Source organism: Felis catus, chromosome D1 (genome assembly GCF_018350175.1).
Source record: "Felis catus isolate Fca126 chromosome D1, F.catus_Fca126_mat1.0, whole genome shotgun sequence".
Lineage (NCBI taxonomy): Eukaryota > Metazoa > Chordata > Mammalia > Carnivora > Felidae > Felis > Felis catus.
In genome coordinates, this window is record NC_058377.1 from 26,376,760 (window position 1) to 26,387,250 (window position 10,491).

Below are 10,491 nucleotides of genomic sequence, written 5' to 3' on the forward strand. Positions count from 1 at the left end.
GTTGCCCAAGCCCCACCGCTTCTGAGCGCGCCTTCCCTCTCCCCTCCAGTCAGGCCCGGCCCCGCAGTAATTAACGCTGAGAGAGTCACAGTGCAAGGAGGCCAGGGCCTGCGCAGGGGTGAGCCCGGGGTCCCCAGAGGTCGCCACAGGCGGTCCGGGGGCCCCGAAGGCACCTGGCCCTGCTTGGGCGGGGGGGAGGAAGTCGGCTGGTGTAACCACACGGGACTCTAGCAACGTCCGCGAGCGCTGCCACCGCAGGGGCCGCGAGACCGTCCTCTGGGCTCTGGGCGGCTGCCGTCTGTCACACCGCAGGTACCTGCGCGCTGACACTCGGCGTGAGAGGGAGATTGCAGGGGGGTGGGGGCCAGAGCGTGCGCGTACACGTTGTCCGTGCGTGTGCCGGCGTGAGCATGGGAGGGGGGGGCTGCAAAGCGGGGCAGGGCGTGTGCGTGTGAGTGCGCTCGAGAAAGCGTGTGTATGCGTGTGCAGAGATGAGCCATTTGTGTCCGTGTGTGTGTGCCGTGTGCTTGTGAACAGAAATCCGAAGGGGACCCCGAACAGAGAATTCCAAATGGCCTAAAAAGAAGACCTGAAGCCACTGGATGGAAACCCCTAGATTGTAAGGTCCTTGAGGGAGGATTTGTGTTTGATTCTTCATTGCTATACTCCCAGGGCCTATTAGGGTCCCTGCTACGGAGAAGGTGCTCAGTAATAGTTGTTGAGTTAATGAGTGGATCCCAGGAGTGGAGGGAGGCCGTTCTGGAACCCGAGAGAGTGTAGAACGAAGCCACATTTCACCTACTTGGCTCTTCTTGGTACCAGCCCCGGCTCTCCCAGCCCTTCCCCACATGCAGGTCCTACCACATTTTCTTCCCTGCTCCTACCCTTACACGCTCTCCCCTAGACCGTCCGGTTTCCCGGGTCTCCTGCCTGTTGCCACAGCTGACTGAGAGTGGAGTACGGGAAAACAGAGGAGCAGGGCTCAGCCTGTAGAGACCTACCTAGGCAGCCTCCCCCTTCTGGAAGCATAAGGTATGATCCGGTGAGACCGGGCACTCGCACACTTAGCTCCTTCATTAGGGAATTTCGACTTGTAGCTTCAGTTTCCCCACTTTCAAATAGTAGCTGTTACATTTGCCGCACAGTTGTTGCAAAAAGTCAAGACACTAGAAGGAAAAACTCTGGAACACATAATCCACCTTACCGAAATGTTAGTTTCTTTTCCTGAATAGTAGGCAACAATCTGGGTGTATTCTGTGTACGGCTGGGGATTGGTTATGGTTTGATAATCACTACCAGAACACCCCTTCTTTTTTCACAAGATGCCTTGAGGGGAATTTAATGGTTGTTGAAAACGGAGGCAGGCTTCATTTCTAAAACCTTCAGAGGTTCTGAGCTATGAGTCATGTATTCGGCTGGGGCCTCCTCACACTCAGGAGGGAGGTGTTCCAAGTAATTAAACCATCCAGTTGCGACCAACCTGAGGCGTGCCAGGCCCTGGCCTTTCCACTTGGGGACCTTCCACTACCCACCGCGGCTGCCTCCACAGCTCACACGGAGATGGGCAGTCCTTCTTTTGGCTGTAGGGGGAGACACTGTTTGAAAACCTAATCCTGCAATAACATTTCTCATCACTAAAGGAAGGATCAGATTTCACCCTTCCCAACCTGATTGAAGGACCCACCAGAAATAACAGCCTTCATGGGGTAATTAGGAAATTATCCTCTTACAAATTGGTAGATGTCTCCTTTCTTTTCCTTGGGACAAGGGGGTTGTTTTTCTTTCACCATGGTGAAGCTGGTGCGATTAACCACGCCACCGGGGTAATTGTTCACTTGTGGGTAAGCCGATAGCTTGCAGTTCCAGGGCACGCCTGCCAACACACTCCGGAATAACATGTTACATCCTCTGTGCAGCCCTCCCTGAGTAAAGGAAAACTTCAATCATATTTAGTAAAAGGCATTCTTTAAACCTGGCCTGTCAGTACCCTGGAGGTAGAGAATGACACCAAGGTTAAGGAAAGGTTTTGTAGAACTGGCTAGACATGAATTTGTTTAAAAGTATTAGATGCATTCAGTCCGAGCCTCATCAATACTGACCATTCCTGGGCTTGTGGAAAATTGTGAATATTCCACAGAGAGCCCAGAAAGTCCCTTAAAGACCCCAGGAAGAATTTTTGATAGCAAGGAGAAATCGCCAACTATAAAACTTCTGAGTCCTAATCTGTTTTAATGTAGAAATCTTCTAAAATGCTGTTGGAAACAAGACCAGAAGCCCAAAGGTAAAAATGGAAATAATATCAGCCTCCTCCTTCCACTTTGACATATGCTGTCTCACTCCCCACCTCCCCACTTTCTTTCTCTCTGATACACACACGTGCACACGCAGAGCAACAACCAAGAGGCTTAACAAATCTCTTGGATCCATTAAGAATCTTCTAGAGTTTTCAGTATGCTAAAAGAAGTACTAAGAGATATGTCTGTGTATATATGTGTGTGTGCATGCACATATCTTTTAGTACTTCTGTTTGACACTTGATATTTTCCAAGAGCTCTTATGCATTCTCTCAATGCAATCATTAGAAAAAACAAAAACGAACAAAAAAACACTGTGTGGCAGGTGTTGTTATGATCTCCGTTTCACCAAGGAAGAAACTGAGACTGAGGTTCAGGGAGGTGAAGTGGCTTGGGTAGTGTCCCACCATTAGGGTGCGACGCAACCAGCATTGGAGCGGAAGTACCCTCCCAGGGCATTAAAAATGATCAGCGTCTCATCTGACTCAGGTGTAGAAAGGATCCCATAGTTAAATCAACACTATATTGTAAATGGCTGATAGCAATTTCATGTGTTGCCCCTTCCAGAGGTATTTGTGTTGAAATGGGAAGCATTTCAGAATCCAAATGAAGAAAGCTCCAGTGGTAAAAATGTCAGGCCCCAGTAACAAGCTGGTAAAAGAAGTAAACACAAGGGCTTACGATGCACTGGAGTCTCTTGACTTATGAAAGTTGACAGAAGTTTTATTTCTAAGAGCCCTACAAGCCCCCTAGTTGCCTTTCTGCTCTCAGCCTGTCTCCTTCCAACCTGCTCTGTGTAGAGCCAACTGCTCATACAAGCATCAGAAGGGTGGGCTCTCTGGGCACCTGGTGGCTCCGTCGTTAAGCATCAGACTCTTGGTTTCAGCTCAGGTCATGATCTCACGGTTCGTGGGTTTGAGCCCTGGGTTGGGCTCTGTACTAACAGTGTGGAGCCTGCTTGGGATTCTCTCCCTGCCCCCTCCCCTGCTCTCTCTCTGTCTCTCTCTCTCTCTCAAAATAAACTTAAAAAAAAAAAAAAGAAGAAGAGCAGGCTCCCTAATACACTACTTCCCAAAGGGTGCCCCCAGGACTAGCAGCAGTTTTGGTACCTGAAAGCTTGTTCGGAATGCAGATCATCAGGCCCTGCCCCAGATCCTCTCCATCTGCCCCAGATCCCTCTGGGAGAGGGACCCAGCAGTCTGTGTTTTAACAAGCCTCCAAGGTCATACTGGCACACCGTGAGTTTTGAGAACTGCCTGATAGCCTGCAGGAGAATGCCCAGACCCCTCCCCGAGAGTTAGCCGACCCCAGTAGGCTCCCAATGGTCTAACTACACCCCCGAACACTCAGTTTCCTAAACATTTCTTTTTCATGTATCTCTGCTACACTGTGCCTGTAATTTTCAGTGGGTTTGCTTGCTTCTTAACTTGACAAACTCCTAATCATTTAAAGCCCAGTTCAAAGATCTCTCCCCTTCAAGACTTCAACAGTTTTCTCCTGGCAAAGTTTCATTCACCCTCTCCCCTGTCCCCCCCGCAGCGCCTGTGCAGACCTCCCCTGTCCCCCTTCCCTGCAGCGCCTGTACAGATGTCCCATGTCCCCCCCCACCCTGCAGCACCTGTGCAGACCTCCCCTGTCCCCCCAACCCTGCAGTGCCTATGCAGACCTCCCCTGTCCCCCCCCCTTTAGCGCCTATGCAGACCTCCCCTGTACCCCCCACAGCACCTGTGCAGACCTCCCCTGTTCCCCACCACAGTGCCTGTGCAGACCTTCCTTGCCCCCCCACACACAGCGCCTGTGCAGACCTCTGCTGTCCCTCCTGCAGACCTCCCCTGTCCCCCTGAAGCACCTGTGCATTCCTCCCTTGTCCCCTGTAGCACCTGTATATACAACATCATTGTCATATTGTGTTCTTTTGGTTTCTCTGCATACCTTTGTATGTATGGCTGTGATAATGTCAGGGATTTCGTCTTATTCCTCTGGATATCCCCAGTACCCAGCATTGTGCCAGGAATGCAGCAGGTGCTTAATAAATTAATAAGTGAACAAATTGAATAAATGAATAAGTGAATGTATGGTCCTAAGTATTATAACAAGCACATTGAGTAGTAGAGACAGGCAACTGGCCTGTGGGCACACAGCTGGTTGCTTCAGAGCCCGATCTGACCCCAGGCATCCTGACTCTCAGCCCAGGATAGTAATTGTGTCGTTTGTTTCACCTAGACTGGGTGTCTTTAGGTAATTTAATTGTTAAACAAGAGAGTCGTTTTTGGCTACTTCGTGTCAGATAATTATGCCAAACACACAGAACTGGTAAAATTCTTCCCTTTAGGCTATGGGGCTGCCACTGGGTGAGGTCACAGGCTCTGTTAGTTATCTCTGCATCTCTCTGTGTTTGTCTTTATATATGGCACCGACCTATCGCAATGGTATCTAGACCAACTATTAAACCATTTATAATGCCCAGGAACCAATTTGTGGCAGCCAGCAATTAGCTGTATTCATGTTTTTAATTTTTCTCCCTTTGAAGTTTAATAGACGGTTATTATGATGTAGTCTTCACTGCCTCCAAGTCTGCAGGCTGCTTGCAGCTTAAGTCTGCACCTAATGATTAGATTCTAGAGAGACACTGCATATATCCTAAAGCGACTCTTAGGATTCTGGCTTTAGGTGTGCTGCTTTGCCTGGGTCTTCTTTCCTCATGAAGAGAATCAGGACGAAAAAGGATAAGGAATATATGCATTTGTCCGTTCATTCATGGCACTGCACTTTGAGTAAGCCTTCCTATGTCTTAGGTACTGGGATACGCAGAGACCAAGGCACACCTACCTCCACAGAGCTCCTAGCCTAGTGGGGGAAGCAGGGATTACAAATAGGCATTTACAATCTAGTGTGATGAGTGCCATGATAGAGGAGGCACAGGGGAGGGTGTCCACACTGGGAACTCTAGTGTGATTAGCCAGTTGAGATGGAGGGGATGAAGAGGCTTGGAGGTAAGAGGGAAGAAGGCACTCCTGAGAAACTGGAAGTAGTTCCCGTGGCTGGACTCCTCATGATAGACATTGGCACATCATCTTGGGTGGAATGCCTTGAAATCCAGTAATGCATGAGAGGCCCGGGCTGTGAAGCATGGGAGAAATTAGTCTGGTGCTAGGAAGAAAGTACACATTAGGGAGCATAATTTCTCAGCAGTGACTTCCTTGTGGGTGATAGTACAACCATCAATTTGCTCCTTGTATCAAGGAGAATGTATTTCTTCAAGCCGTTTATGACTCGGATCCAAAGAGGTTGCAGGAAGACAGGGAGTTGTGAATAAAAGGTTTTGAATGCATCATGATTATCAACATTTCCCTTTCAAATGGTCCCTTTCCCCAGAGCTTAAAAAACACACTCAAAAGTCTTTCATCTTAAAAAAGAAAAATTGAACTCAATGTAAGCCCTCCCTTACCCTGTGACAGTTCCAAGCTCTTCATCTCTTCCTCCCCTTGGCTAACCAAGTTCACCCCCTCCTTTCATTTACTTTTCCATACCCAGCTGCCCAGCTGTAGGATTTTATCTCTACACCCCACAGAACCACCCTTCAATGGCCATATCCAATACCTTCATTTATTCATTCAGTGAGATTTCATTATCCATCTCCTCTGAACCAGGCACTGTTGCAGGCTGTAGGATATGGTGCTGTAAAGCATTTCTTGGAGCTTACGTGTTAGTGGACTCCTTTTAATTCTTAGGTCTCTGTAGCATTTGCCTTCGTTGCCTTCTGGAAGCAGTCTCTTGCTTTCTATGACACTAATCTACGGTTCTCCCATCTTTTATATCATTCCTCCTCAGTCTCCTCTGTGGATTCCTCTTTCTCTACCCGCTCATTAAAGCCTAAAATTAGGTTGGTTGTATTCTAGCCTTTAGACGTATCCTCCAAGGTTGGATCCTTTTCTCTGATCTTAGTTCTCAAATGTATATCTCAATGTCCGTATAATCAGTTCCCTCCAGACATCTCCCCATGGACGGCACCTCAATATCAACATAACTAACGCTGAACTCTGTGAGCTGTGCCCCCAAGCACAGCTTCTTCTCCTGAGTTTCCCATCTTAGTGAATCCTGCCATACAATTATGGAAGCCTAGAGTTGTCCTGGACTCAGGATTTTTCATATCCCTATGCTCTTTATGCCTCTAGCCTCTGTCCTAGTTGATTGGCCTTCATCATCTTTCCTGGAACACTACCATAGTCCTTGCCCCCAGATGGATCCTAACTAGCTCATCATCCGTGCTGCTGTCAGAACAGGCTTACTGAATTGCAAATTTGGCCATGTCCCACCCTTTCCTCTAGCAGCAATTCTCAAAATATAAGACCTGAAGACAGTGTCAGGAGGTGCACAAGGTCAAAACGATTTTCATCATAGTAAGGTATTATTTACCCTTTCCATTGTGTTGACATTTGCACTGATGGGACAAAAGCAATGGTGAGAAAAACAGCAGGTGCCTTAGCACAAATTAGAACCATGGAATCAAGCACTACTATGTACTAGCGGTTGTGCTCTTCACACTGTGCACTCAAAGTAAGAAAGCGTTTCGCTGAATGCCCCTGATGAAGCAGTGCAAATTATTAACTTGATTAAATCTCAGTCCTTAAATGAGCATCTCCTAAAAATATTCTGTGTGTTAACATGAAAAGTACACATAAAGCAATTCTGCTGCATAGCAAAGGATGATGGCTGTCTCAGGGAAAAGCATTGTGTGATCATTTGAGTTGCAAGCTAAACTAGCCCTTTCCCCCCACATACCACCATTTTTACCTGAAAGCATGACTGCTGGACGAACTCTGGTTATTCAGGCTTGGGTATTGGGCAGGCATGTTCTTAAAAATTAAGTCAGCCTGCTGCTTTAAGGAAAACATCTAACAGTGTTGCCTACAGTAAGATTTGATCTTTCAAGCAAAAGTAGAATTTTTTAAAATATGCATTTGCCACTATAAGCATGACAGCATCCCAGTACTTAATGACTTTTCTGATGTGATTGGTGGTGATATTAACAAATGTTTGGGGCCTGTCTTGGATCTTCTATCGTGAGATGTGGCAACATTTGGAAGATTTGCATAACTTGGTGATCAATATTTTCCAAGTGGCTAATGGTTATATGTTACAAAATCCACATAAGTTTAAAAAAAAAGAACTGTTCAGGTGCAAGATGGACCAATGGGTTTTAACGTTAACAGTCTGAAGCATTAACATGGCTTTAGGTTACATTAAAACCTAAGCATTAACATTGCAACTAACTTTTAAGAAACTACCACTTACCAAATTTTAGTGTAGCATCAAAGTATATCCATGATTATATGAAAAGGCTATTAAAATACTTCTCCCTTCCCAACTACATATCTGTGTCAAGCAAGATTTCCTTCATATACTTCAACCAAGACAACATATTGCAGAAAATTGGATGCAGATATGAAAACCCAGCTATCTACTATTAAACCGAACATTTCTTTCTTGGACAATACAGATATGTTATTTATGTTAATGTGTAATGGGTTTATTATTATTTTTAAACAGTTAACAAAATATTACACATTCTTAGTTTCAATTTTGAATGTAATAAATATCAATATATGTATTCCACATAAACACAAAATCCTTTGAATGCCCAGTAATTTTTTTTTGAATCCTCAGTAATTTTTCTTTAATGTTTATTTATTTTTGAGACATAGAGAGACAGAGCATGAGCAGGGAAGGGGCAGAGAGAGAGGGAGACAGAATCTGAAGCAGGCTCCAGGCTCCGAGCTGTCAGCACAGAGCCTGACATGGGGCTCGTACTCACAAACCATGAGATCATGACCTGAGCCAAAGTCAGACGCTCAACTGACTGAGCCACCCAGGTGCCCCTAATTTTTTCTGTTCTTAATGAAGCTGCCCTGGACATGCTTGTCGTGTTTCCTTGGGCCCTTGTGCAAGCAGCTCTCAAAAGGAGATTCCTAGAAAGGGGATGTCACAGGGTTTGTGCGTCTTCACCTTTACCAAGTATCACTAAGTTATTCTCCTAACCGGTCACACTGATACATACTATCACCAACAATGAATAAAACCTCATTTCCCTACATCTTGTCAACACTCAGTGTAATCTAACTGATGAAATAATGTCTTACTGTTATTTTCATTTTCCTGGTTACTAACGAGGTAAAAATCTTTTTGTAACCCACCTAGGATTCCTCTTCTGTTAATTACCCATTCAGAAGTATCCTTTGTCTGTTTTTCTGTTGTCTTTTTCTTAATGATTTTTAATTCTCTCTTTTTTTTAATGCTTTATTTATTTTTGAGAGAGAGAGGGAGCATGAGCAGGAGAGGGGCAGAGAGAAAGGGGGACAGAAGATCCAAAGCAGGCTTTGTACTGAAAGCAGTGAACCTACGTGGGGCTTGAACTCACAAACCATGAGGTCGACCTGAGCTGAAGTCTGATGCTCAACCAACCACCCAGCCACCCAGGTGCCCCTGATTTATAATCCTTTATATATTCTGGAAACTAACCTTTTTTTTCTGCTATATGCGTTGTGAATCTCTCTTCCCTGCATGTGACTGGTCTTTTAACTTGGTATATGAAGCTTTCATTGTACAAAAGACTCCACTTTTAATATAATCAGATTTATCAATCTTTTCCTTTATAGTTGGAGCTTTTTATGTATTATTTAACAGATTTCTTCCCCATCACAAGTTCAGGAGATATTGTATACATTTTTATCTAAAACTTTGAGAGCTTTACTTTTCATATTTAGGTCTTTAATCTGTCTACAATATATATATATATATATATATATATATATATATATATATATATTTTGCTAATGTGTAAAGAAGAGATTTACTTTTATTTTTTACCATATGTATAATCGATTGATCCAAATCCACTAATTGCATATTTCACCCTTTCACAATTATATTGAAATGCCATTTGTCATTGGTCTTTATTCCATTGGCCTATTTCAAGGGTCAGCAAATTTTTTCTGTAAAGAGCCAGGTAGTTAATATTTTATGGTTTGTGAGCCCTAGAGTCTCTGTCACGTTACTCCACCTTGCTGTTGTAGTGTAGAAGGAATGAGCGAGTGAGGATGTGCTCCAAGAAAACTTTATTTCCAAAATAGGCAGTGAGCTGGATTTGGTACACACGCCATAGCCTGATGACCCCTGGCTCATCTATCTATCGCTGCACCAATATGACACCGTTTCAGTTATGTGGAGCTTTGATCTTTCATCTTTCTGTTTGGTAGACTCCATTTACCCTCCTGTACTTCTTTAAAATTATCAAAGCTATCCTTGGCCCTTTGTCCTTCCACATTAATAGGGTCACCTTAGGAACTCCATCAGAATATCTGATTTGAAGGGAGGAGGGGTTGCCTCAATTTTACTTTTCAACTTCTTGAACTGTCCAGTTAACTCTTGATTTTCAGTCTTGTGACACATTTTCCTTTAGTTATTGCCTATCCGGGCCTCACAGGTTTGGCTGCTGTTGTTTTCACTGCTGTTGTTATAAATATTTTCTAACACCATTATGGTTTGTGTGAACTGTGGATTAATTAGAAGTGTGTTTCAGTTGTCCAGATGCAAAGGAATAGTGACGTTTGTCGGTTTTGTAGTTATTAGCTCCATACTTAATTACATTGAGCTTGGAGAATCTGGTCTGATTAAATAAACTGGATTTTTTAGGGGTGTCTGGGTGGCTCAGTAGGTTAAGTGTCCGGCTTCAGCTCAGGTCATGATCTCATGGTTTGTGAGTTCGAGCCCCACGTCTGGCTCTGTGCTGACAGCTCAAAGCCTGGAGCCTGCTGTGGACTCTGTGTCTCCCTCTGTCTCTCTGCCCTTCCCCCACTCATGTTCTGTCTCTTTTTCTCTCAAAAATAAAGTAAAACATTAAAAAAAAAAACTAAAAAAACCCTAAATTTTATTTTTTAAATTTATAGCAACTTGCTTTGTGGCCCACTACATGATAAAATTTTATAAATATTCTAGAATTCTTGAAAGAATGTATGTTCTCTAATTATTGGGAACCAAGTTCTGTATTCTTCATTTAGATCAAACTTATTACCTATATCGTTCTAAGCTTTCCAACATGACTATGGACTTCTCGATTTTTCCTCATAGTTCTGTACATTTTTGCTCCTTCTGTATAAATTTAAGGCTATGTGATTGTGTGCCATTGGGGTTTTTGAGG